Source organism: Bos javanicus, chromosome 12, assembly GCF_032452875.1.
Source record: "Bos javanicus breed banteng chromosome 12, ARS-OSU_banteng_1.0, whole genome shotgun sequence".
Lineage (NCBI taxonomy): Eukaryota > Metazoa > Chordata > Mammalia > Artiodactyla > Bovidae > Bos > Bos javanicus.
Window position 1 is genome coordinate 49,009,274 of NC_083879.1, and position 27,803 is coordinate 49,037,076.

At 39.2% G+C, this 27,803-nt stretch overlaps 1 protein-coding gene across 18 annotated transcripts in view; it reads right to left on the reverse strand.

Annotated features, from left to right (window-relative positions):
- The window catches only part of KLF12 (KLF transcription factor 12), a 536,618-nt gene that overhangs the window by 459,130 nt on the left and 49,685 nt on the right, over nucleotides 1-27,803 (reverse strand). For 7 of the 18 annotated variants that reach the window (XM_061435079.1, XM_061435076.1, XM_061435075.1 and 4 more), the window contains exon 1: nucleotides 128-13,285. The exons of 8 other annotated variants lie outside the window; for them this stretch is intronic. The gene's annotated coding sequence lies outside the window, so the exon portion shown is untranslated. Of the gene's footprint in view, nucleotides 1-127; nucleotides 13,290-27,803 lie in introns of those variants that run through there. 3 more of the 18 variants (XM_061435086.1, XM_061435080.1, XM_061435091.1) reach the window with 2 other exon arrangements.

The following is a 27,803-nucleotide window of genomic DNA, read 5'->3' on the forward strand; positions in this document are numbered from 1 at the left end:
CCCACACCATCCCAGAAATCCTAAGGCAATAACGATCTTTTTCCTGTTGAAACATGGTGGACTCTCTCAATACATGTCTTCTAGAACAGCTTTAAGGAAGCACCCACCTAAACAAAGGTTTCATTACCTTCAAATATGCAGAAATCCAGGCCATGCCCTCTCATCCTTGACTTCTGTCAGAGCCCTGCTAAACTGTTAACTGTTACTGAATAAGAAATGTAAGGATTGTGCTCTTTCAATTAAATAAAAAATTAAGAAGTAAACAAGAGCTCTTTAGTCGTATATAAACACCTATACCAAACACTTTGGCTTTTTTTTTTCCTTGCACTAGGGTTTGCTATTCAGAATGAAAGTGCCAGCAGAACCTTCCTCAGTTGGCTGAGACTGTGGTTACCCTACTTCTAATAAACAAGGCGGCTTCCTGTCTCTGACGTCTCATTGCTCAACAGGGTTGAATCATGGCAGCGTGCACAGCCATGACCCCTAAGTGCACTCATGCTAAAGAGTGTCTGCTTTGATTCACTCCTATTGTAGGAAACTACTTATCAGAGGACACCTCTTGCTTTTTGAATTGAAAATACTTGCATCAGTGAAGCTGAAAAGGAGCGAATTTCTCATGCTCAAACTTAGTATCTCATTATCTCTAAATTTATCTCCATTTGGTTGAGGTCCCTGGACTTTTTCTAAGTCTCCGAAGGGCCTGAGCTCTGTGTACATTTTTAGACCATTTCAAAAGTGGTTAAAACAGCATCCGGTAGGTGATTTTCAAATCAAATATTCACTTATGCTTTTCTGAAGGATCTTCAGTGTGGGGGCCCACAAGGCTGAGTTCAGAATCAGAAAATTTAAATGCAGTTTAGGTTATACCAAAAAAAAAAAATTGTTTACAAGTGATAGATCTTTTTCTTAAGGGTTTCAGAGATACAATGGAACAGTACTTTCTCCCATGTTGGGGCTGTTCTGTGGTCCTTTACTGTCCAGCACAGTATTCAATTTGTTTTCAATATGCTAATAAATTATACATGGTCCACATCCCACTTCCTTTACTTTGCTCATAAACCCCTACAGGACTATGCCAGCAGAAAGGGCAGGCTTTGCATTTCTGATCTGAGTTTTTAAAAAAAAGGAAAAAGAAAATAGAAATCTGTGTTGCTGTAAAGAACAGACTTGGACTCAGTGGGAGAAGGCGACGGTGGAATGATTTGATAAAATAGCATTGAAACATGTACATTATCATGTGTAAAACAGATGACCAATGTGAGTTCAATGCATGAAGCAGGGCACCCAAAGCAAGCACTCTGGGACAACCCAAAAGGATAGGGTGGGGAGGGAGGTGGGAGAAGGGTTCAGGAATTGGGCGGGGGGGAATACATGTATACCTGTGGGTGATTCATGTTGATGTATGGCAAAAACCATCACAATATTGTAAAGTAATTATCCTCCAATTAAAATAAATTTTAAAATTAAATATTTATAAGTATATAAAAAAAGAAATGTCTTGCTGCTCTAAAAACAAAAAAGACTGCATTTCCAGCTTTCCACCAACACCATCTTCCTTACCCAGGGCCCCCTGCTCTGTCGGACAGCCCTGGTGCCTTGATATTGAGCATCGCTTCAGATCACACGGGAAGGCTAGAAACACTCCCCGTTGTCCTCCTGCCTGGGCTGTTACACAAGCCCTCGTGCTTCCTGGAGATGTCAGAGTCTCAGCCGGTGTGAAATGGTGATGCTGTCAGTCAGCAGGCAAATTTTCTGCTTCTGAAAACCCGCTCTCTCTCGGAGCTTCCTCTGTGCAGCACTTCCAGCTGCCTTGGAGCACCGTGTCAGAGCATGAAAATAGCTCCAGCCTGATGACTTCACTAGTTCTCACAAACCGGCCAGTTGGCGGAACTCGCCTGCAGTCTGCTTCTGAAGCGAAGGCAGTGTTCCTTTCCCCAGCACCCCCTAATATGAATATTCAGTTTCATTGTGACTCTGGAAGAAGTCTCTTTTTTGAGGTTAGAGTCAAACCTTAACACCAAAATGTCCAAATGCTGTGGGAAGGCCTGAAAGAAAAGAGCTACTAAAAACTGACAGCCAAGACGAAACAACCTGGAGGCTAGATTAGTATTTTTCAGGCTCAACTTTAAGGCCATCAAAGCTGCTTGGGAAACCAACCTTATATTCCATAACACGTTCTCATTTCATTCATTTTTAGGGCCAGGTAGCTTCCTGAAGAACATGTGCAATAACTAATAATCACACACACTTTTAAAGCCCTATTTCTCATCTTTACTCGTTTTCTACAAGTAAGAAGGCTGACAAGGTATCTAAGTAAGAATTAATCACCACTACACCTAATCAACCAAAGCTGACTAAGGGCCTCTACAAAGCATGTTCTGCAACCACGGCAAGCTTTAGTGATGAATGCTCAAACAGATTTCAAAATTAAAAAAAGAAGCACAAGGTATTTCATGCAGTGGAAAAGGTGATCTTTTGTATGAGATTACCAAATTTTCTTTTAATGTTTATCATGTTCCCTTATAGAGCTTTTTTACTTCCCTTTTCATTGAATACATGCTAGTTAAGAGACTATTCTAGAAGCAAAGTAGGAGCCTCTGACATCCCAGTATCATAACTCAGTGCTAGGTCTGCACTCACTTTGATTCTAAAACAGAGCATTTAGATTAACTGCTTCAGTGCCCTATGGACACAAGATTTATGCCCAGAGGAAGAGCTCCCGTATGACTCTCTGGATACCGGGCTAATGAAATAATGTGGTTCACTGATTTAAGATGGTTCCACTAAAAGGGGTGCAGGAACTTGCTCCAAAAAGACAGAAAAGCACTAACACTCTACTCCCATTGCCCCTCAATTCCTCTCCCCTCTGTCACAGTCACCAGCAACATCCAAACAGCACTGCCGTCTCGCAGCCATGACGACGCGACACCTCTCCACCAGCTCCAACCAAAACATCACAAAGGAATCATCAGAAAACACATGGGCACACAGGTGACTGTGAATTAGTAAAACGCGCTCTATTGTAGGATCATTTGTTCATTCTATAAAGTTCATTCTATAAATATATGCCGACTATGTAGCGTGTGGCAAGTATTATCTATGTACTGCCTACAAACATGAACACTGCCTTCGAGGCTTTCACTCTCTCAATCACTTTAGTTAGGTATTATAGAGCCAGGTGGCCTTAACAAGATGAGACAGCCTGCTGCAAGGTTTTCCTTATGTTAATGCAAAGGTTTAGAAAACTTGGTCTTTTTTTTTTATAGTACATCCAAAGAAGTGTTGAATTCCTTTAAAAAAAAAAATTGGGGGGTCATTTGGGGCATAGTTCAGGAAAATAACCATGAAAATTAAAGACATGTCTCTCTCCCACAGAAGCTAATAAACAAAGATATAACAAGAGATTCTAAATGAAGAACAGTCAGTTATAAATGTCATTACAGACAGAATAATTCACACAGTGATGGAACAGGCTAAGTAGTTTCAGATGGCGACTGCACTAACCATCAAATTTTAGAATCATAAAGGACGGTAGTTAGATGTAGTAAAAATCTTGTATTTTACTAGTGATGCCTAGAAAAGTCATGTGATTTATACAAAGTCATGGCGGTGTTATCATTTTGGAATCAAGATGCTTTATTTATCCTGTATTTTCCCAATTATACTGTTTCTCTCTCTCACACACACACACAAACACACACACTCACCTTATACTACGTGTCTGAAACATATACAAACACACAGATGCACACATGCTTGCTTGCCCCCAGTTCTTCTACACACACTATATTACTCTGATTCAGACACACCACTGTGTGGAATTCACATATACATACACACATACATTACACTACTCTGACACACATTTCTTTGCGTACACACACATATATACATATGTGCATCAATCACACCACTGTTCAGTTCTTACAACTTACTCATATATGTATCATACTACTTTGTGCCATAAACACACACACACACCCCTTATATTACTACTACTGTGTATGTGATTTATAGTCACACACTTCATACTGGCATAGATACATACTAATAAAATTTAAAACTGTAAAATCACCTTCATATTCAAAATACTATTTTTCAGTGTGAGAAATTCAAATGTTAAATAGACACTCATGTAACTACTTCAAAGTTGTGTGTGTTAGTTGCTCGGTTGTATCCAACTCTTTGCAACCCCATGGACTGTAGCCCACCAGGTTCCTCGGTCCATGGAATTCTCTAGGCAAAAGTACTGGAGTGGGTTGCCATTCCCTTCTCCAGGGGAGCCTCCTGACCCAGGGATCCAACACTACCAGCAGATTCTTTACCATCTGAGCCACCAGGGAAGCACGTGTACCTCACAGAAGTTCCTAACTTGAAAAGAAGAGACATACGTAGGTAAATACGATGATGTGGAAATTCCCTGAGCTCATACGTATCCACTTACATCCATTCAAATCCATTTTGCTCCTTGGCTCGAGAATGAGGATATTAGCATTGTTTCTGTTGTGCTGTTTTCCATCATACTTGGTAAAGAATGGATGCAGAGCAACCAGCAACAGAGAATAGTACTATATGCCCCTGCTTCAAGACAAGTCCCCAGTTTCTAAGCAATAAAGCAGTGTTAGAAGTGATGTGGAGAAAGTATATGAGCAACATGGCTTAGGACCCCAGCTACAGAGTGTGACCTGAAGGAACATTCTCTCTTCTACTCAAGGGCTGACAGCCTGGAGAGCTCTTTCTTACAGGAGTTATAACCAGCAATGATGAGGCCTTCTCAGGGACTTTAGGAAAAGAGGATGTGACCAAGCAAGAGACAAAAATAAAGAAGACTCTTCATGGTAACCAGCAGATGGAATAACTCATCAGCACATATAAGATGTCCCTGGGCACCCAGACACAGAAGGATTAAGGTAGCCTTTAAAGGAGGTTGGGGGTCAGCTGTAGAGACACAGACAGACCTAGAGACTACCATACAGAATGAAGTGAGTCAGAAAGAGAGAAACAAGTATTGTTTATTAATGCATATATGTGGAACCTAGAAAATTATATAGATGATCTCACTTGCCAAACAGAACTACGGACACAGAAGCAGAGAACAAATTTACAGACACCAAGAAGAGAGAAGAAAGGGTAGGATGAATTGGGGGAATGGGATTATACACTATTACACACTATTATGTATAAAACAGAAAACTAATGAGAATCCACTGTATAGCACAGGGAACACTAGTCTTCGTTCAGTGGTGACCTGAATGGGAAGGAAACCCAAAAAAGAGGAGATACATGTGTACATTTAGCTGATTCACTCTGCTGCACGGCAGAAACAAACGCAACACTGTAAAGCAACTATACTCCAGTATGAAAACTAATTTTAAAAAAAGAGGCTGAAAGTCCTGCAGGAGCAGGTAGGGGCATCACAGGAAATGTGAGTTCTGTGGCTGATAGTGTCCCTTCCTATCTACAGACGAGCAAGGCCAACAGATGGAGAGATGATACTGAGAAGGCGAGAGAGAAGTGGAAATGGAGACGCCTGTGTTTGTGGGTTTCAGGGTGTCCTCTATTATTCTTAAGACGTCTACTGAAGCAGATGGTGAATATTTGGAACACTTGCTTTCTTAAGCTACTTGCTCTAATAGTCTAGCATGCTTTTCTTTATCCATAAATAATTGTCTTTTATTATGAAATACAGCCACTTCAACTCATATACACTGTATACTGAAAAAGCCTGAATAGTCAACTAGGAGGCACTGCTTTTATGATCCTTTCCATAGCAGCCTCAGAGTTTTAAATAAGATAGTGAAAAGAAACACCAAGAATAATGGTAATGTAATATGAGTGTATTTCTCTGAGTGTCAGATCGAAGAGTTTTCACCTAACACTGAAAAATCAAAGACTGGGAAAGCGCTGCCAAAACTAACAAGAGATTATCATACTAAGCAAAGTCGGTCAGAAAGAGAAAGACAAATAGTGTATGATATCACTTACATGTGAAATGCAAAAATGTGACACAGATGAACTTACCTACAAAAGAGAAACAGACGCATAGACACAGAAAATGATTTGTGGTTGTCAAGGGGGACATGCGTGCGGGAGGGCAGGATTAGGAGTCTGGAGTTAACAGAGGCAAAACAGTATATATAGGATGGATAAATGGAACAAAGTTCTACTGGACAGGACAATGCCCTGAGATAAACCATAACTGCAAAGAATGTGCATATATGTGTGAAACATGTAACTTTCACCGTAACACAGAAGTTAACACAGTATCGGAAATCATCTGTACTTCAATAAAATGTTTTTAAAAAGACAGCACCATCACTCCAAACATGGAATACAGCAATAACATGTCACTAGCCAACTCTTAAAAAAATGGGGCATTATCCCTAAAAAGGAAACACACAGCTTAAAGAAAATAAACCTAGGTACTTTGAAGACCATTTTAAAGACCTTATCCATAGCTCAAGATAAACATTTGCCAGGGATTCAAACGATTAGGTCCTGGGTAGAGGTTTAGAGGAACCAGGGTCAGAGGGGACACACATAGCTAACGCTTTTCAAAAACCGGAATGCGAGTCCTATCAAGGATACAAGGAAACCCTCAAAGATTAGTAGGTCAAGGACAAGCTACTCATCAGGCCTGCCAAGAAAAAATTTGACAGTAACCTTACAAAGTCCTCCAAAGCCAATAAAAAAAGAAAAAATGTTGCTTAAAAAGATAAAACTTCGGGAAGCAAAGTAAGATTTTCTGCAAAGCAAAAAGCAATGTACTTTAGCATGAAAGGCAGAAAGAAACCGAATAACTGTTTCCTTGGTCTTTATCAGTGAAAGTATTAAGAGTACTGCAAATACCAATTCCGAAACAGAGAAACTGCAGGACCTAAATCAAAGACTGACAGAGTCGTTTAAAGGCGGGTCTAAATCTAACTGCTAAATAAGATGCAACAAAAATTCAACTGGCATTATCACACAGTTAAGGATTCAAGGCAGATTTTGAGAACTGTTGGCTCAAATATAAAATTCTAATTACGGGCGTTCCCTGATGGCTTAGATGGTAAAGAACCTGCCTCCAGTGCAGGAGACCTGGGTTTGATCCCTGGGTCGGGAAGATCCCCCGGAGAAGGGAATGGCTACCCACTCCAATATTCCTGCTTGGAGAATTCCATGGACAGAGAAGCCTGGTGGGCTACAGCCCATGGCATCGCAAAGAGTCAGACACGACTGAGTGACTAACAGTGAACTGAACTGAATGACCTCTAGGGGAATAAAATGCAAAAAAAGAGAGGATATATGTATAAGTGATTCACTTTACCAGAAACTAACACAACATGATAACCCAACTATATTCGAGTTAAAAAATTAAGTTAAAAAAAGTCTCATTACAACCAGCCCCTGTGCAGAGGATGCAGTTGCTAACAAGGATGCCCAAGCAGAAATTTTCAAAATGAAGGAGTTTCAAGTAGTAGAGAAAACAACATGTTGAGAGACAAAAACAAACAGGAATTGATGGCAGAGTATAGCTGAGCACTCATTCTACTGGAGAGCTATCAACAGACTGGAGCAAACCCAGGATCAGTTTTAAAAATTACATTTTACTGTGATTAAAGCAGGAGACAAATGACAGACAAACAGATGTACAAACGCAAGGATGTCCAGAAGACAAGTGCTTCCAAGTGGTCTTATTTAACATTTTTAAAAATGATGTTGAGGACAGAGTGCACAGGGAAGCAGGCACATTTCTAGTCAGCTCTTTTAATACCAAAATGCCAAGTAACCGAGATAACCATGTTTTCAGCATCAATCAGACAAACATGGTAGAAGGCTTTGAACCAACTTCCACTTAACCAACTGTCCAGATGGACCAATGAGCTCCACTCTCCTTGCATGATAAATCATGCTGACTGATGCACCAGGGATCTTCCCCACCAGCAGTCTCCTTCTGGAGCACAGCGAGTGTCTCTGCTGCCATCAGCTGAGCATATTTGTAGTAAGAGTAGTTTTGACCCTAAACCTGTTTATGCAGTTATATTTTAATAATGTGATTTTTATTCAGTGATGTAGCAAAGAAGTGAAATAGGAGCATGAAAAGAAAATGTTCATTTTCTATGAGAAATACGTTGCATGCTTTCAAAATTTTCAAAGCTTCGTCCATAATAAAGTAATAATTTCTAAAGCTCCCAGTGAATAAGGCATGGACATCATAACTGTACAATGGGAAAATATCTTTCAAAGGACTTTACTTTCACTTTTAAAAGAAACGAATTGGAAATAACATAAAATCCACTATTGGTTTTGGTAAGAAAGATAATACTGAATCCCATTTTTGGGTTCACACTGAAAGAAAACATCTTGGTCTTACAAAAGGTTTGTAACAGAGAAAAAAACATGTATAAGTTCTATGTCTAAAATATTCTAGATATGTATACATCATGTTTATGTCTCTGTGTTTTAATAATTTTTCTGACTTACTGATCAACTATTGATTCCTACTTCTTTTGTGAAGAAAAGTTTTACTATTCTTACTTCTTTTGTGAAGAAAGTCTACTATGTACCAGGCAGTAAAATAGAGCCTGAATACAAAGAAGGTTTTAGCCCTCCAGTAAGTCACAGTTTAATGGGGTAGATGGATGTGCTAACAGAAGCAGCTACCTGTTACACTGTGCTTAGTCGCTCAGTTGTGTCTGACTCTCTGAGACCCCATGGACTGTGGCCTGCCAGGCTCCTCTGTCCATGGGGATTCTCCAGGCAAGAATACTGGAGTGGATTGCCATGCCCTCCTCCAGGGGATCTTCCCAACCTAGCAATCGAACCGGGGTTTCCTGCACTGCAGGCGTTATACTGAGTGTTGTAAATAAACATGAAGTGTCAAAACGAAAATAACTAACTCAGTCTAGAGAACAGCAGACTGAGTTGATACGGTCAGTAAGGCTACAGCTGAGGCCTAAAGCGCGATTTCAGGTGTTGGGTGCTGGTTAGAAAGGCACATTATGACACAGCCCATGTGACAAACCAGAGCCACACTAGGAAGCACCAGAGGACCAGACACCAAAACTTCCCAAACTGTGCATGACTGGAAAGGGAGAGCAGGAGGCATTATCACCAGGAACTACATTATTTAAGTTTCAGACCATAAATTGTGGGGAATCATTAAATGTAAAACAAAAGAATGACACCATTACACGCATATTTTAGCAAAGCATACTTCCAGTTAAGCGAATGGATGGAGATAATACAGAAAGGAAAGAGACCAGTGATGACATAAGGTTATAAAAACAGTCTACTAAAAATCATAAAATAACAGAAGAACAATATTGAGGAGGTAAAATCAGCCTGACATGGTGACTGATGAGAGACGACAGTGGTGAGTAAAGGATAGTTCCCAGGTCTAGGGATGTAGCACCTGGTGGTCAAAGATTCCTTAATTAAAACAGGAATTTGCCAAGCAAAACTAGACACAGACACAGAGATCGAACATATGAATACAGTGAGCGGGGGCAGGGGGGCGGGGGAGAAAGAGGAGGGATGATTTAGGAGGTTGGGATTGACATATATACACTCTTGATACTATACATAAAACCGGTAACTAACAAGAACCTATTGCATAGCACAGGGAACTCAGTGCTCTGTGGTTACCTAAATAGGAAGGAAATCCAAAAAAGATGGGATATGTGTATACATACAGCTGATTCACCTGCTGTACGGTAGCAACTAACAGAATATTGTAAGACAACTATACTCCAATACAAAGTTAATTTTTAAAAATAAGTTAAAAAACAAAAACAGGAAATGCAGTATTAAAAAAGAATTCAACTATGGACACATGGTAAGTCTGAAATGCCACTATACAATCAAAAAGAAATATTTGAGCTCAGCAGCAGGTGCATCAGCTCAGGACCTTGAGTTGGAGTTGTAAGATCAAGAAGTGGAAAAGAGCTCTTTAAGAAACATTCCTTCAAATGAAGTGAAAAAGAAAGTGAAGGCTCTTCTTAGAGAATGGAAAAACATAATGGAAGAAGTTGGCATTCTTCAGATGATATAACCTTAAAGATTTTCATAGACAGAGGAGGTGATGAAGAGAGTCATGGGAGACACAGAGGCGGCACCAACTGAGAAAAGCCGGAAGGACCCAGATTCTAAGACGGCCAACGCCAGGGCAGCCCCAGTTCATATAAGCCACCTGTCTCAGAGGGGAGAGAAGGATTGGGGAGAGAATCAGGCTCTGATGAGACCAAAAATCGGTCAAGTGAGAAGCTGAGAAGTTCTTGACACAGAGACCCACTGTCTTGGTAACACAAACATTAATCCATGAGGGTGAGAACGGCATCTGTTTGGGGAAAAGGAATGAGAAAGGAAGGCAATGTAGTTTTAAACACCCCTTTGTGTGCAATGCTAGGGCCTACTGAGACACTGGAAGTGGGTTTGTAAAATTTCCCTGATAAATCATTTTGTGACAACAAAAAATCAGTTTTAGGTGTTTATGGAATCAAGGGTGGTAAGTTATAAGTAAACATAGGAAATCTGTGCAAAGGCACAATGAACAACTCATAGAAGATCTCTCTCTAGGGACACTCTTCACTCACATAAACACATTTTTAAAATTTAAACATTACCAAATAGAACTAAAAATAAAGCAGATATTACCTTGGCAGAGCTGTGATGCTCTTCACAGTATTAACCACCATACCTTACTAAATAATGCATGTTAAAGATAATATCTACTTACAAGTGAATGCTCATGAGAATGTGAGAGAGCCACATAAAAATACTATGGTATCTTGGCCTAGAAACAGAAGCCAAATAATCTATAGAATCGTACCTGTCATGGATGCTCTAACACGACCTGTCTACCTAATCCTGACCTCAGTATACTCGGGAATATCTCATTAAAACCTGAGAGAAATACGCATAAGATTTAGGAAATGAAAAGTCACTATGAAAAGTCAGGTAGTAAACCTACATAAAATAATTCCTTAATCTGTGAGACAAAGTTATTTTTAGGTTACAAAAATTAATAGAAAACTAAAATTAATTCAACAGAAATAAGTAGTAACATAAAGAAACTAAGTTGTCAGTGGATTATTTTATGGGACAAGTACATTATGGCATTACAAGAAAACAACACCTTTCTTGACTGGCCCAAAATTTGACCCTATACAGTGATTTTTCTTATTTTAAATAAATGCTGATGGAAAAGTATGAGAAATTCTACATGTATAAACAAAAAAATGTAAAACACAATATAATCTAATAACATCTTAAATCTTTTTTTTCCCCTGGAACAAGAAAGCAGTGTCTCATTGACACTTAGATTACAAAAGTACAGAAAATAGGGGCAGTATTCAAACCTCATTGTTGTTTTTCAGTAGCTAAGTTATGTCCAACTCTTTTCGACCCCCATAGATTGAAGCATGCCAGGCTTCCCTGTCATTCACTATTTCCCAGAGTTTGCTCACTCATGTCCATTGAGTCAGTGGTGCCATCCAACCATCTTATCCCGTTGTCCCTTCTCCTCCTGCCCTCAATCTTTCCCAGCATGAGGGTCTCTTCCAATGAGTCCAGCTCTTCGTATCAGGTGGCCAAAGTATTGGAGCTTCAGCATCAGTCCTTCTAATGAATATTCAGGTTAATTTCCTTTAGGATTGACTGGTTTGAGCTCCTTGCTATCCAAAGGGGGCTTCTCTAGTAGCTCAATTGGTAAAGAATCAGCCTGCAATGCAGGAGACCCCAGTTCAATTCCTGGGTTGAGAAGATCCCCTGGAGAAGGGATAGGCTACCCACTCCAGTATTCTTGGGCTTCCCTTGTGGCTTAGCTGGTCAACAACCCGCCTGCAATGTGGGAGACCTGGGTTCTGTCCCTGGGTTGGGAAGATCTCCTGGAGAAGGGAAAGGTTACCCACTCCAAAGTTTCTGAAAGCATCAATTTTTCGGCACTCAGCCTTCTTTATGGTCCAGCTCTTCACATCCACACATGACTACTGAAAAAACCATAGCATTGACTCTATGGACCTTTGCTGGCAAAGTGTTGTCTCTGCTTTTTAATACGCTCTCTAGGTTTGTCATAGCTTTCCTTCCAAGGAGCAAGCATCTTTTAATTTCATGGCTGCAGTCACAGTCTGCAGTAATTTTGGAGCCAAAGAAAATAAAATCTGCCATCGTTTCCACTTTTTCCCCATCTATTTGCCATGAAGTGATGGGACTGGATGCCATGATCTTAGTTTCTGGAATGCTGAGTTTTAAGACAGCTTTTTCACTGGCTCCTTTCACCCTCATCAACAGGTTCTGTAGTTTCTTCTTGTTTTCTGCCATTCGGGTAGTATCATCTGCATATCTGAAGTTGCTGGGTATTTCTTCTGGCAATCTTCATTCGACCTTGCGATTCACTGTCTGGCATTTCTCATGATGTACTCTGCATATAAGTTAAATATGTAGGGTGACGATATACTGCCTTGACGTACTTCTTTCCCCATTTTGAACCAGTCTGTTGTTTCATGTCCAGTGCTAACTGTTGCTTCTTCTCCTGCATACAGGTTTTTCAGGAGACAGGTGAGGTAGTCTGGTATTCTCATCTCTATAAGAATTTCCCACAGGTTTTTGTGATCCACAAAGGCTTTACTGTAGTCAATGAAGCAGAAATAGATGTTTTTCTGGAATTCCTTGCTTTTTCTATGATCCGACAGATGTTGGTAATTTGATCTCTGGTTTCTCTGCCTTTTCTAAATCCAGCTTGTACCTCTGGAAGTTCTTGGTTCAGGTATTGTTGAAGCCTGCCTTAAAAGCTTTTGAGCATTACCTTGCTAGCATGTGAAAAGAGCAGAATTGTACGGCAGTTTGAACATTCTTTGGCATTGCCTTTCTTCGGGATTGAATGAAAACTGATCTTTTCTAGTCCTGTGGCCACTGCTGAGTTTTCCAAATTTGCTATTGACTAAAGCACTTTAACAATATCATCTTTTACAACTTGAAAGAGCTCAGCTGAAATTCCATCACGTCTACTAGCTTTGTTAGTAGTAATATTTCCTAAGGCCCACTTGACTTCACACTCCAGGATGTCTGGCTCCTCCTTATGAACTCTTAAGTTCTTGCTAAAAAAAATTTTACCTTGAAATAGAAGTTTATCTGGAAATAAAATGGATGAAAGCATATCTACGCCACTTACCTTGTCCCCCAAATTATATTTTACGTTTATTATTTTACCTTTATTATTACTTAACTCTTTGCATATTGTAATACATTTTCTACCTGTAAGTACTAATAGAGTGTCTGGTATATGAGAGTACTCCCTAAAAAAAAAAAAAAAGACTGAAAGTATGATTTTTATATAAAATGAAAGAATGCTTATTTTTTTTTAATGCATGAATGGATTCTTGCCTAACTCCTAATTTCTACCATTTCAAAGATCTTTATAGAAGAAATATAAATTATGTAGACAATTAATCACCTTAATTATCTGCAAGAAAATAAATCAATCATATGTGAAAATATCACACCATAGTATAAGCTACAATGTTTTAAATATTCTTCTTAAATTAACCAGCATATGTGTCATGCACTTCTCTGGCATTACTAACAATGATCTAGCTGATATGACCATGGTATTTACTGATTATTACCAATAACTGATTATTCCTATTTTTTTTTTTTTTTGTAAAGTAGGTTTCCTTGTTTTTCTGTTTGCTTTTTATTTACAGATACTGATCTTACGACTTTAAAAGACGAGATTTTTAAAAGGAGTCAATTACCACAGATTGGGTGTAGAGGAGACGTGTTATAGGCAGTCATGTTGACCTCTGCACTTCCGCAAACCTTTCTGAGACTTTTTTGAGGAATAGGAAGTTCCAGATCCTGCTCAGCATTGCTTAAGGAAATGCTTTGTTCAGGCTGTTTTTTAGAGAAAACACTCAATAAGTATGTTTGTTCCTCTGAATTCAGCTGCACCAGCTGCTGACTCAATGACACTGAAATTAGGAAGCTTTGTTTGAAAGGCGGCCACACAGAAGCTCCTTTGGTATATGTCTAGCTCCCCAACAAACAAAAGTCTTTAAAAGGCACATGCCAATCCACACCTGTCCAGAGAATAAATTCTTAACAAAACAAAATAAATAAGCCAAACAGCCCAAATAAAAAAGTGTAAAAGTTGAGGGGGAAACACAGTGTGAGGGAAAATCTCGACAACAAAACATCATTTCATTTATAAAGTAAAGCAGAATACATTTCTTCAAATATTTTCCTAAAAACATGTGGCAGGCTACAACTCCAGATATCATTATTCACTATTGCATACATAAATTTAATAATGCCAAGAGAGGCAGCAAAGATTCAAAAAGGAGGAATGCCTTGTTAAACTTTGAAATTGTTCTTTCTTGCCTCGTGACAAACCCATCATAAGCACCACTGCAAGATACAAAAGCCAGCAACACACACCCACTTACTCTTATTCACGAGGTATTTTCTATATACTGAAAGGCTGGAAACGCTAAAATTAACTGAGTTTTTGTATTGTTGTTGTTATTTTGTTTGTTTGTTTGTTTTACAGCAGTGATTGTTGTTGGTTAGTCACTAAGTCATGTCCGACTCTTTAAGACCCATGGGCTGTAGCCCGTCAGGCTCCTCTGTCCATGGGATTCTCCAAGCAAGAATACTGGAGTGGGTTGCCATTTCCTTCTGCAGGGTTGCCATTTCCTTCTACAGGAGATCTTGCCAACCTAGGGGCTGAACCCACATCTCCCGCAGTACAGGCAGGTTCTTCGCCTGGGCCACCTGGGAAGCACTCTGCTACTGTTTTCTCACTCTTAAATATATATTTAAGGGTATGTGTGAGTGTGCATGCATACATGCAACACAGCCTGGGCTCACATGCACACACAGGGACATTTTATTATTTTGTTCTAAGCACTCTTTTTTCCATAAGTAAAGTCAACTCTAAAATAGCCTAGCAACTGTAGGGAATCACAGGAGAGATGATCAACACAGTAAGCATGTATTAACCACTACAGAAACATACCATGCTTCCCCTTTTCCTGCTCTCAGGAAGGAAATGCACCATGGGACTGAGTGCAAGGCTGGCTTCTAAGACCAAGTCCTTCAGAGACACCCACCTCTCATTTACAGCCCCATCTTCCTCATCTCTGTCATCTGACTTGACGTTGAGAAAACCTAAAACTCCGTTGCTGGTAGGACCCAGGTTTTGGGATATATAGAGAAGTGAGACCTCAATCACCATTCCTAACCAACTCTATCCTGATGACTCAAGCCTGGCTAGATTTTAGGGTGTCCCTGAGCAGAGAAATGAGGAAATCACAAACAATGCTTGGAATGTTCCTGGATATCAAAAAGGCATAATTTCTACAAAGGATCTGAGGCACTGCATAGCAGTAGGCCAAGAGGACTCAGCTGTGATTCTATTCAATTCAACAAATATTTATTATGCATCTTTTGCCAACTCAAATGTAAGAAGGACTCCAAATTGTATTTATATCCTCAGGGTATAAAAAGAGTGCTGGAACAGACAGTAGGCACTTAATAAATGTCGAAGGAAAGAAGGAAGGAACTTCCACACAGCAGACATCTGCTAAGTACGGAGGATATGAGCTTCAAAGGTGTTACCTAGTGAATTAATCAGGGTCCCCCTCCAACATTTTAATCTAGCCTTGATTAAATCAGTTCTTTTTCTTAAGCTTCAGACAAGACAGACAAAAGGGAAATTGTTTTTTAAAAATGTTTTTGACAGCATAAGTCTAAAATAGGTTTTTCCTGGCCACACATGAAAATCTCATAGGAAACTTAAAACTTGCCAGCTACTGGAACCTGGGTACCATGCCAAAATTATCAATTAAATTACAATATCTGAGGAATAAACATACTAGTATTTTTTACACTCATGTGATTCTAAGCTGTGTTCATTATTGAGAACTACTGCCTAATAAATAATGCTACATAAGGTTTTGTGCTTGGGACCCACTAGGAATGATAAACTAAAACAGAAATCTAACCATGTGTATGTTTATAGCTCCTACAGTAAAATATGAAAGGCATTTGTTTAAGCAAACATTGTTCATTTCACCTTCCTGACCAAAACCTTATAAAAACAGGAATAGAGAACCTTAAGTCAGTGAAATAATGGAAAAAAAAAAAAAAAAAACCTTTTTTTAAAGGCTGGGCATATAGTAAAGTTTTTCAGCTCAGCACACTGGCAAAAAAAAATCTCTCTAAATAGCTGAGAAATAATTACCATATAATTAAAGGATTTCAAACATACGATTCTGACATTAATTTAAAGATTATTTTTTACGTATACTTTTAAAAGCAGCTCTATTCATAACAGCCAACTACTGAAAACCACCCGTATGTCCCTGAACACTTCTACTTTTAAAAGTAGGTTTTCTATGTACTAAAATTAATTGTGGTTATTGTTGCACAACTCTGAATATGCTAAATACCACTGAGTTGTATACTTTAAATAGGTGAATTATACGGTATGTGAATTCTATCTCAATAAATCTGCTTTAAAAAAAGAGAAATAAGTAGGTTTATTTTCTGTTATATTAAAAATGAGTTTTTTCATAGTTTTATATAGATTATGGGTGCTAAACAAAATATTAGTATAAATCTTATTTTCTTTTTTCATATTCTCCTAAAATCAAAAGAACATTCCATACTGAAAGAATTTTGGCTTCAACAGCTTTTAAAAATCAGAGCCTAGAGCAAAAAAATTTTAACTCTAAGTTAATACTGCAATACCGAAATTAATGATATCATAACTGGGGGGCAAGGAGTGAAATGTAATAAAGTTATTAGGGAATCACTAAGTGTGATGTTTGCAAATGAAACAGGCCTAAACATCAGAAGACTCAAATCCTAACTCTGACTAGGATGAGTTTTCTAAGACAAATTACTCAAAGTTTCCTTAAAATTGTAAGTCAGAAACTCCTTGTAAGCATAAGCTAAAAAGCAATATTTAAGAAACCATCTGAAAATTGTTTGGTGCTTGAAAAAACAGTGTTGAAATGATTTTGGCCTTCTTACAAAAAAAGAGAGAGGACAGAGTTCAGAGAAAGACTATGACTTTCTCCAAGAATCTCTCCAATTCTGTTCTCCACCCACTTTTTCCTGTAGCATCATTTAAACTGCCTAAGTTTTTCTTGTCTATGTAACTTCTCATCTCTGAAAGAGAGACATACATCTTTTAAGCAGTTATTGAACTATAAAGTCCTCTACTCTGAAAATAAATGCAGCTGGTGAAACAAACTGGGGGCTCGCTTCCTTCAGCGGCCTTCTGGACCCAGGACAATACTGTGTGCTTTTATAAGAGTGCAACCATATACTGCAAGTGGGTTCTGTTTGTTTGTTCTGTGGTTTTTTGACAAGAGTCCAGACAGCTAGGGGAAAGGGGAAGAGCTAAAAGGAACGTTACTGAAGGACAGAGGAGTTATGATAACCAGAAGGGCAGACTGTCACAGTAGTTCTCATCAGGAAGGGTCCATCTTTACGGTAAAGGCATAAGTCCAAAATTCCACGCACAGAACTGTAACTCTTTACAAGAATTAGTCTTCTCTTTCAGAAATCCCACCACAGCGAAGCTCTGCAAATTAACTGCTCCCATTCCACAAAAAAAAAAAAAAGTTAAACTTATCTCTAACACATGTTAATTGGTATCCCCCAAAGATAAAAGCCATATTGTTAAAAAGGCTTTTTCATTTAGAATTAGAAAACACAAATATATGGAAATGTTTCTAAAAACTTTTGCAAGCATTACTGAAAACCATTATAAGGCATAATTATAAATGGTCATAAATGTAATACTATTATTTAACTGAATCATCAACTGTTCTGTAAGGATAAATTATTTCTTGTATTAAATTTCCCTCACTGTGTGATGATACGGAAATACACATACCCACACATGTGTGAGCTGTTCTCTTGTAATTAATGATGCACTTTTATTCTCTATTATTGTATGGAAAACATTCTGACACAAAATAAATGAAGCATAATCATTCAGAGTAATGATTCGCATGTACTGATTAATGATACCAAACAGCTTTTCTGTTCTTTAGTTAAATTAAAACATTTACTCGGAATGGTAAGGGCATCCCTAAATTAATGTTTTCTAGGTAATTATTTTTCCTTATGGAAATGATCTATCCTAACCCGCCTGCCAATGCAGGAGACATAAGAGGTGTGGGTTTGATTCCTGGGTCTGAAAAATTCCCTGGAGGAGGGCATGGCAACCCACTCCAGTATTCCTGCCTGGAGAATCCCATGTGCAGAGAAGCCTGGTGGGCTACAGTTCACAGGATCTCAGAGAGTCAGACACCACTGAAGCAACTTAGCATGCAGGCACCATCACTGGATACAAGTTCTAATCGACTGTAAAATATACGGCTATTTTATGTGTAAGAAAAAAACTGTCAATTAAACTGGTATACAATACTAACTTGCCTTGAGAGATGTTTAAAGTGTGTAAGGGACACCTTGGGGAAGAGAGTGTCTAGATACATACATTCTATTCCCAAAGTACTCAGTAAATGTTTATTAAATAGATATATTTTAAATGCTGCAACAAAATATTTTCAAACTTTTTAAATTTGAAACAGGCCAGCCACACACACAAAAAATAAACTATGATTTTGCTTATAGGAGACACCTAGAGTAGTCAAATTCAAAAACAGAAAGTAGAATGGTAGTTGCTAGGGACTAGGAGGAGAAGAGAATTATTGTTTATGGGTACAAAGCTGTAGTTTTGAAAAAAGTTCTGAAGATAGTGGTGACAACTGCACAAAATCTGAATATCCTTGATGCCCTGAACTAAACAAAAGCTGGTAAGATGGTAAGCTTTATGTGCATTGTATCACAACTAAAAATAACAATAAATATATCTTCATAAGAAAAAAAAAAAACAGTATGTAAAACAAAATCACAAAATAATGAAAATCTTAAACTGCTGCTGCTGCTGCTAAGTCACTTCAGTCACGTCCGACTCTGTGTGACCCCATAGACGGCAGCCACCAGGCTTCCCCGTCCCTGGGATTCTCCAGGCAAGAACACTGGAGTGGGTTGCCATTTCCTTCTCCAGTGCATGAAACTGGAAAGTGAAAGTGAAGTTGCTCAGTCGTGTCCGACTCTTCGCGACCCCATGGACTGCAGCCCACCAGGCTCCTCCATCCATGGGATTCTCCAGGCAAGAGTACTGGAGTGGGGTGCCACTGCCTTCTCCGAAATCTTAAACTAGAAAGTACCTAAATGCAACCTAACCAATTAGTTAACCTGATAAAGTAACTAACTTCTTCTTAGAAACTTATATTTTTGAAAAATCACAAGAGTCTTTTCTCAAGGAATTAAATGAGAAAATTTTCTATACTCTACTTGATTCCTAAAGCTGGCATGGTTGTAGTATCTGAAACACAAAGATTTGCTGAAATAGTGGTTTACACATTTACTCTACCATCAGAATCACCAGCTGGCTTTTAAAAGACTTCCTGACACCTCACACCCATTGGGATAGCTACTATCCAAATAATAATAATAATAAAATAAAGTTTTGGCAAGGATGTGGAAAAATTGAAACCCTGCACTGTCTGTAAAATGGTACAGCTGATATGGAAAACAGTATGACATTTCCTCAAAAAATTAAAAAACAACTATCATTTGATCCAGCAATCCTACTGCTGGGCATACATCTAAAAGAACTGAAAACAGTTGAGAGAAGATAGTTGTACACATCACTGCAGCATTATTCACAACAGTCAAGAAGTCAAAGCAACCCAAATGTCCAGTGACAAACAGACACACAAAATGTGGTATACACATCGATGGAGTATTATTCAGCCTTGAAAAGGAAACCCTGTCACACACAACAATGCAGGTGAACCTTCAAGGCATATGCGAAATGAAACAAGTCAACGACAAACAGAAACAGACTGCTGGTTACCACAGCCTGAGAAATGGAAAAAAACGCAAAGTTGTTTTAATGGATATAGTTTCAGTTTCGCACGACAAAATTCTGGATATCTGTTGTACAAACAATATGAACACACACTACTGAACTGTATGTTCAAAACTGCTTAGATGGTTTTTAGAAAGGAATCAATCAATAGATTTCCCGATCACTATCATGAACCTACTGATAGGTTTCCTAGAGACTGGGTTAAAATATGAACATGTGTAAAGGAAGGAACCGAAACCAGCAAATGGAGATCAATTTTGTCCGTTTCCTAACTCAAAGTAACTCAAACGCGATGGCGGCCATGCTAGCACTTCAGTTTGTTTTTAACAACTTTTTATAGGTGTATGTAAAATATGTTTTATAATGGAAACTGATCATCTTGAAACTATCATTAAAAATGGGTAAATTTTAATACTGATACTGAAAGACACAAAGGAAGCAACTTAAAAGTCCCTGCATAACATTCTCTGTTCCCATCACGGCACTAATAACAATGGGTAGAGTCCAAGTCCACTGACAACAATATCTGCCTTACAGCTTTTGTTGAGAAGAGCCTAAAGTTTTCTGCTGGGTCTGTGGAGTCCAGAAAACCTCTGATACCCAACTACCATCATGGACCAATCTTGGAGTAAAAGAGGCCAACACAATAAGCCTCACAACCTACCTCTGACACTTAACTGCTAGGCAATCTTGAGAGATACACTGAACCTTGATTTATTTCATGGACATGAAATATATTTGAAATATATTGAAATATTTGAAATATCCATTCAAAATAACAGGAATAAAAGTCACAGGTTTATTACGAAGATTCACTGGAATAATATGTGTAAGCCAATTAGCACAATAAACAGTACAAAGTATTCAGTAATTGGATGACAGTATCACCACCAACACCTTTTTTATTAAAAAATCACTTTAAGTACTACAGAGTTCAGCACCAGTCACTCTATAAATGCACTGGTTCCTATTTCTACTTCTAACATAGAACCTCAAGGATCAAGTCTAATATTATGGTTTTTTCTATGTCCTTAGAGTTCATCACATAGTGTTAAACAACAAGTAGTTAGTTGATCAACTCAACCTTCACTGGACAGGTAGTAATTGTGGATTTGCCATGTGCAAGGCACCATCAGTGCACAGCGCACTGATCTCCACCTCGGAGTTTACAGTTTAGGCTCAGTAAGATCTAGTTCATTCTACTGAATTATTCACCAGAACAGCAGAAACACATACATATCATTATATACAGGCATGGAAAGCCTCCTTCCATGGATTTACAGTAATCTGTTCCCTTATCCCACTATCAGAGAATAAGTTACCTTATTTAATTATTATACTAAATCAACTGTATAGTTTATAGAATCTCATATTCCAGCAATCTCAACCACTGGGATCTGTCTACAAATGAAAAATGTCTATACATGCCTCAGAGCTTATAAAACAGTCAATGAGAATTTTTACCCTAATTAAGAGTATTTTATAGTAAAATTTTTGTACAAGAACAAAAGAAATTCATAAAACCATATTTATACATAATGCTGTAAAACATTTCAACATATTCATGGATGGTGCTTTCTTTTCAATTCTAGAATCACCTTTTTTCATGTAAAATTTCTTATAGTTAGGAAAAAAGTGTAAGTGAGCTAAAAAAAGAAATGTCTTGAAATCATAGTGTACTGTATGTAACTGAGAAACAGCTTGCATGCTATTAAACTAAAAAGTTGATCAATAAAGAAAAATGCACAATTTTGTCCATTTGTTCAGGACCATCCTTTCTTCCCCGCCAACCCCAACTCATCACCCCAGCCCAAGATTCCCCACTACAAGCTGCCTTAGACGTCTACCCCTCTACCAAATACACGATGTTTTTAGCAGGGATGAACATGCACATATTTTTGTGCAAGATGAGTATCTAGTTTGCTATTTCTGGCAAAGGACAGAGAATGCCCAAGGTTGTCAGTACAACTTTTATGTCCTGTGATTTAACTGGACCTTTAGCAAGTACAAAATATTTCAAAGGAAGGAAAGGATTTTTTTTTTTCCATGACTAAATAAAGAAAGCCAGAGAGGATTTTCTGAGGCAGGAGGACACTGACAGAATTCCAGCCAAGAGTTTACAAAATTTTTAGAAAGGGACATTATAAAATAATTATTATTTCTGCATTAAGTAAAGCAAAATAAAACAAGTACAGGCAAAGAAAAGAAAAATATTTCAACAAAGATAACAAGATAAAACTAAAACATAAGCAGTAGTGATGGAGACAAAAAGTTTAACTTTAGGTATCTGACAATATGGAAACGGTCTGGATAACCGACAGAGTACACACTGGACCCCAGTGCATGCTGGCTTTCAAAGGGTGTGGCTCACAGAACAGGCTTTCTTTCCAAATCAATTATTAGCTGTTTATAAAAAGCAACAATAATTTAGACAGTCCAACTGATCTCATTTCAACGAACATTTCTTGAAAACATTTGTCATGTATGAAACTCACCGAGATATGTAAATTGATGTAAATTCAAGTCCAAGTTGTGTTTTAAGTAACTCAGAGCATTTATTTTCAAAAGTTTGTGCAGTTCATGATGAAATAAGTATGAAGTTTGACTTTATTAACTTGATATGTTCTGTGGATCAAAAAGAGTTGAATAATGGTAATTTATATGGTTCAGCCTGATATGAGACCTATCATTGAAAACTAACAAAATACCTGTGAAACAGAAGTCTAGGCAAAATATCGCAAACATTACAAAAATTCAAATGCAAAAGAAGAGAACTCATTCCCTTTTGACTTTGGAAAGCAGGACAGCTTCTCAGAGCAGATGGCATATGAACTAGGAATCAGGTTTTGAGAGCTGGAATAGTTAGAAGAGGGAATATAGTGAGGAGGAAGTAGCAGATGGGAATTTTAAGCTGAGGAAAACCAAGAACATAAGCGCAGGATCAGAAAGTGTAACAGAATAATTCAAATGGTAGAATCATCTATTTTTTAATGTCAGAGAACAAGTATGGAAGGTTCACTATTTAAAATTTACATTCAATTCACTTCATGAATTTGATGTTATGTCTCATAATCCAATTAAAATTTGGGATTATGAAACACATATAAAGGTTTTCTGATAAGCAATAAAAGGAACTGAAATGAAGGCATCAAGTCAATCATTCCCTATAAAAGGGCTACACACTCTCTCAAGTTCATAGAAGTCTCAATATAACACAATACACTACAAGCCGCTTGCTTTGCTTCAGATGCAGCAAAACCATGCATTAAGATAATGCTGATCTGTTCAGTGATGGGCAACAGATATCCCCTTGACTAGTGTCCTTATGGATGCTTCTGCTTCAAATATCGGGGCTCTAGAGAAGTCCCACTGAATTTAAAGACCAAGTTCTTTTCCTCACTCCACTTACAAATCACTGCAAGTAACCATTATAAATTTACCACGGTACTGGCAAAATTTAATAATCACAAGAACTTACTGAGTGCTTTGTGGGAATACTGGCTTTTGCATGGTTATGAGGATGATAATGAAATCTAATCTACTGCTCCATTACACATATTATTCTTAGCCACAATAACATTGTGCCATTTAAGCTTTAGGACTGTATTTAAATAGATGGTTTAGGAAACAATAAAGTCTGAAAGAATACCGTAGGTGTATTTCAAATTTAGAGTGAGTAGGAAACATCAGGGGAATTTTATCTACTTGATCAAACAAATGTAATCAAAAAAAATTTGTTGTTGGAGACAGCAACAAAAAGATGCCAAGAAAACAAGGGGAAGAATTTTTTTCTCTCCTTATTAGAAAGTCTGTGAGCTAATAAGAATATTAAATCAAAGGACACAGAAAAAGGCTTTTAATTATAGTTTAGCTGTTTTTTTTAAGAGAAACATTTAATGCCATACAAGTTATACTGTATAAACGGTGGACACAGGGGGTATACTACATATTATGCTAGTTAAAGAAGCAGGACCCAAGGGGTACATTACATATCATTACCAGTTAAAAGATGAGGAAGAATGGAGTTAGGGGACCAAGTAAAGGAGAAATGAGACACACAGGGAGAAAGATACAAAACACCAAAGCAGCAGAAATACGAGAGAAAAGCACCTACAATCAAATCACGGTGAACACAGAAGAGCAGCATTCTGATGTCTCTATCTCCAACATTTTTTCTAAGGAATAACAGATGCCTGTTTTCCTACCATGAACACACGCAAAAATGGATATACCCCATCATCTGCCCCAGGGGGGCATGGGAAATTATGCTAAGGGTGGAACAGAAAAATCCACAGTACAAAGGCACCTTTCCAATTAAAGCCCATGACAACATTAGAGCCTCCAACAAGAAGGATGGAACTAGGACTCTTGGAATGAAGTGAATTATTTCTATTATTAAAACCACTGGGAAAACATCAAAATGTTATGAACCGATTGTTGGACAAACACTTCAGCCTGAAAAAACACTTGCTGAACAGAAGTTCTAGGAGGTGAGCTTAATTTGTGAAATATAACCACAAATTTCAATAGTTGTAGCTCCACTTAAGACTTTTAGGTTTAGAGAAGGAGATTGTGACTGTTTCCATAATAATATTCTTCCACAGTTTGATATCAGCTTTGCATTTTCTTTCTCATCTGACAGTCAGGTTTGGTTGCCATTTCCAACATAGAAGGGGTAAGAGATGAACAACAGGGTGTTTCCAGAATTAGATGTAAACTCAAACTTGGCAGTGAGAAGGCTGCATGTTCTCTAGAAACTGAGTCCCGTTCCCGTGTTACTGCCTGTGGGACTTTAACACCTGAGTCCTGGGGGTCTTGGAAGCTTTCAGGCTTCCCGGATGCTGAAATGGTCCAGGCTCCTGTCACTGCTTTTGAGGCTGTGAAGGAGGTGGTAGAGGGGTCCGAAGAAGGCCTGGGGCCACGTAGAGACATGAAGCAGCAGGTGTGGCGGGAGCACTGGAGCCCAGACAGGAACCCTGGCAACTGCCACCAGCACTCTCTCATCAGCAAGGCCTGACTGCCTCTGGAAGCTTCCACTGAAACACCACATCTGTATAGAGCTGGACTCAGCGAACTTTTCCCATCCAGCACCAGAGTAAATATCACCTCCTCTGTGGGCCAGAGTCCACGGCAGCCACAGATAATACTTAGAACAACGGGCAGCTGTGGAGCAATTATCACTGTATTTGCAAAAACACGTTGTGGGTCTGGCAACAACTTCATGTCTCTCCAAAGTTATTTTTCTGGTAACATTCTCAACGGTCTTATTTGAGGGAGACGACGAGTCCCTGCAGCTATTACATCCTCTGGGTGAGATGTAATAGTAACAAGCACTGCTGAGCCTGGCACCTGCTATAGACCAGTGCGCGTTGTGTGCTGTGCTCAGTCACTCAGTCGTGTCCAACTCTTTGTGACCCTATGGACTGTAGCCCACCATGCTCCTCTGCCCACGGATACTGGGTTGGGTTGCCATTTCCTCCTCTGGGCCATCTTCCCAACCCAGGAATCGAACCTGTGTCTCTTGCATCTCCTGTATTGGCAAGTGGATTCTTGACCACTGCATCACTGTAGGCCAGACACAGCACTAATGCAACACAGAGTTCACAGGATCCTCCCTGACCTAACTACATCATCCCTATTTCCAGATACTGGGTTAGCCAATGGGTCATTCAGGTTTTCCCGAAGATGTTACAGAAAACTCAACAAACTTTTTGGCCAACCGAATACAAATATCACAGCAGGCTTAAACAGCACAACGATTAAGTGCAAGATTTTTTGACTCTGATCCATGGCTCCAATTTTCTACCCAGCAGGCTTCTAACTTCAGAGCCTACTTCAATCAATAAGGAGCTGGCAAAAAGGCCCATTCCTGGGTCCTGACTACAAAAGGTTCTGATTTAGTCATGTGGGGTTAGGCCCAGGACTCTGCACTTTAACACACACTTCTGTTAAGTCTGGTGAGAAACACTGCAATCCCATGCATTTTCCAAGCAAAAGGCCACGTTATCTGTGCTGGAATAGGGTCAGTGCCTGCTAAAAACCTACTTGAAGCAAATGATTAGCCTCAATGAGGAAAACCTGAAGTACATTTTAGGCTAAATTTTACTTTCAGCTTACTTTCTATTTTTTATGCATTAATATTATGAAAGGTATACCGAGCTTTTAATATTTTATATAAACACAAAAGTGGTTTAAATTTTAAAATCAAGGTTTTGCTAAAAAAAAAATTCATAAGCTAAATAAATCACTGACATTTTAAGCACAGGGAAAAGTTCATGATCAACTATTAGCATTTCTGCTTTAAAAACATAAACCCATTATATGTCTCTCCTGCATTCTCCAAACATGTAACATTCTATTTATTTGGCCCTGAGAATGCTGAAGAAGTCGTATGTCATTGTGTGGCAATAACTGCACTTGGAGTTAATGCTGACCTCACAGCTTGTTGAGTAGGGAATAGAAAGCCTGGCCCAAGACATGAGTGCAGAGCTGAAGCAGCAGCTCTATGAACTCTGCCATCAGAAGCACATGGTACAGAAGCCTGGCCACCAGCAAGTGCGCGTGATTCGAATGTTGACACAGGTACTCTGTCAGAAGTTATGTAGGTCAGAGATAAGACAGCAGAATGGCTTCAAAAAAATCCTGGCAGGATATGCTCATCTCCGAAAGCAGCTGATGTCCCTGGGCCTGAGGGTCCCAGGAAACAGTCTAGAACCTTCTGCATAAGCAAGCTCCCAAGAGCAGAGCTGTGGGGAGTCATGTGGGATGGAGTGGGGGCTCAACATTTATACAACACATATCCAGGCTCCTGATATGAGCCAAGATACACACTGAGTGCTAGGGCTAAAACACTGATTAACACATAATCCCTGTTCTCAGGAAGCTTATCATCTGACAGAAGTCAATTTCCTAGCCCCAGTTTGTGCCAGTTTCTGGCCTGTCATGAAAGTTCCCGAGTCTCTGTGTTTTTTATTTGTAAATTACGTTCTTCCACTGTTAGCATCAAATGAGAAGCTCTATAAAGTACAGATCACTGACTTCCCTTGTTGGTAAAGAAGCTGCCTGCAATGCAGGAGACCTGGGTTCCATCCCTGGGTCAGAAGATCCCCTGGAGAAGGAAATGGCAATCCACTTCAGTACTCTTGCCTGGAGAATCCAATGGACAGAGGAACCTGGTGGGCTACAGTTCATAGGGTCGCAGAGTCAGATACAACTGAGCGACTAACACATTATAAAGTGTAAGGTACTAATATATAATGAATTGGTGATTCTCAGTGCATTGCCCAGAGGAAGCCAGACCTGGGCTGTCAAGAAAGCCCCACCAACTGCACAAAAGAGCTGCCAGGCGCTGCACCCAGGTGACTCCTCAACCAGGAGAGCACTCAAGAGGGCAAGGTCCAGGCTGGTTTCACCACTAGGTGCTGCAGTGCTGCTGCTTTGGAACTTCACAGGGATGAGTGATTGAAGGAGGGGGTGGTATCCTATAGCTGCTGCGAAGTTGCTTTAGTCGTGTCCGACTCTGTGCGACCCCATAGACGGCAGCCCACCAGGCTCCCCCGTCCCTGGGATTCTCCAGGCAAGAACACTGGAGTGGGTTGCCATTTCCTTCTCCAATGCATGAAAGTGAAAAGTGAAAGTGAAGTCGCTCAGTCGTGTCCGACTCCTAGCGACCCCATGGACTGCAGCCCACCAGGCTCCTCCGTCCATGGGATTCTCCAGGCAAGAGTACTGGAGTGGGGTGCCACTGCCTTCTCCGGGTATCCTATAGACTGGAGACAAAAGTATGATCCCGGGCTCCATTAACACCAGGGGACCCTAAGAAACAGGAATCTGCTAACAACTCCACGAAAGATGGTGAGATCAG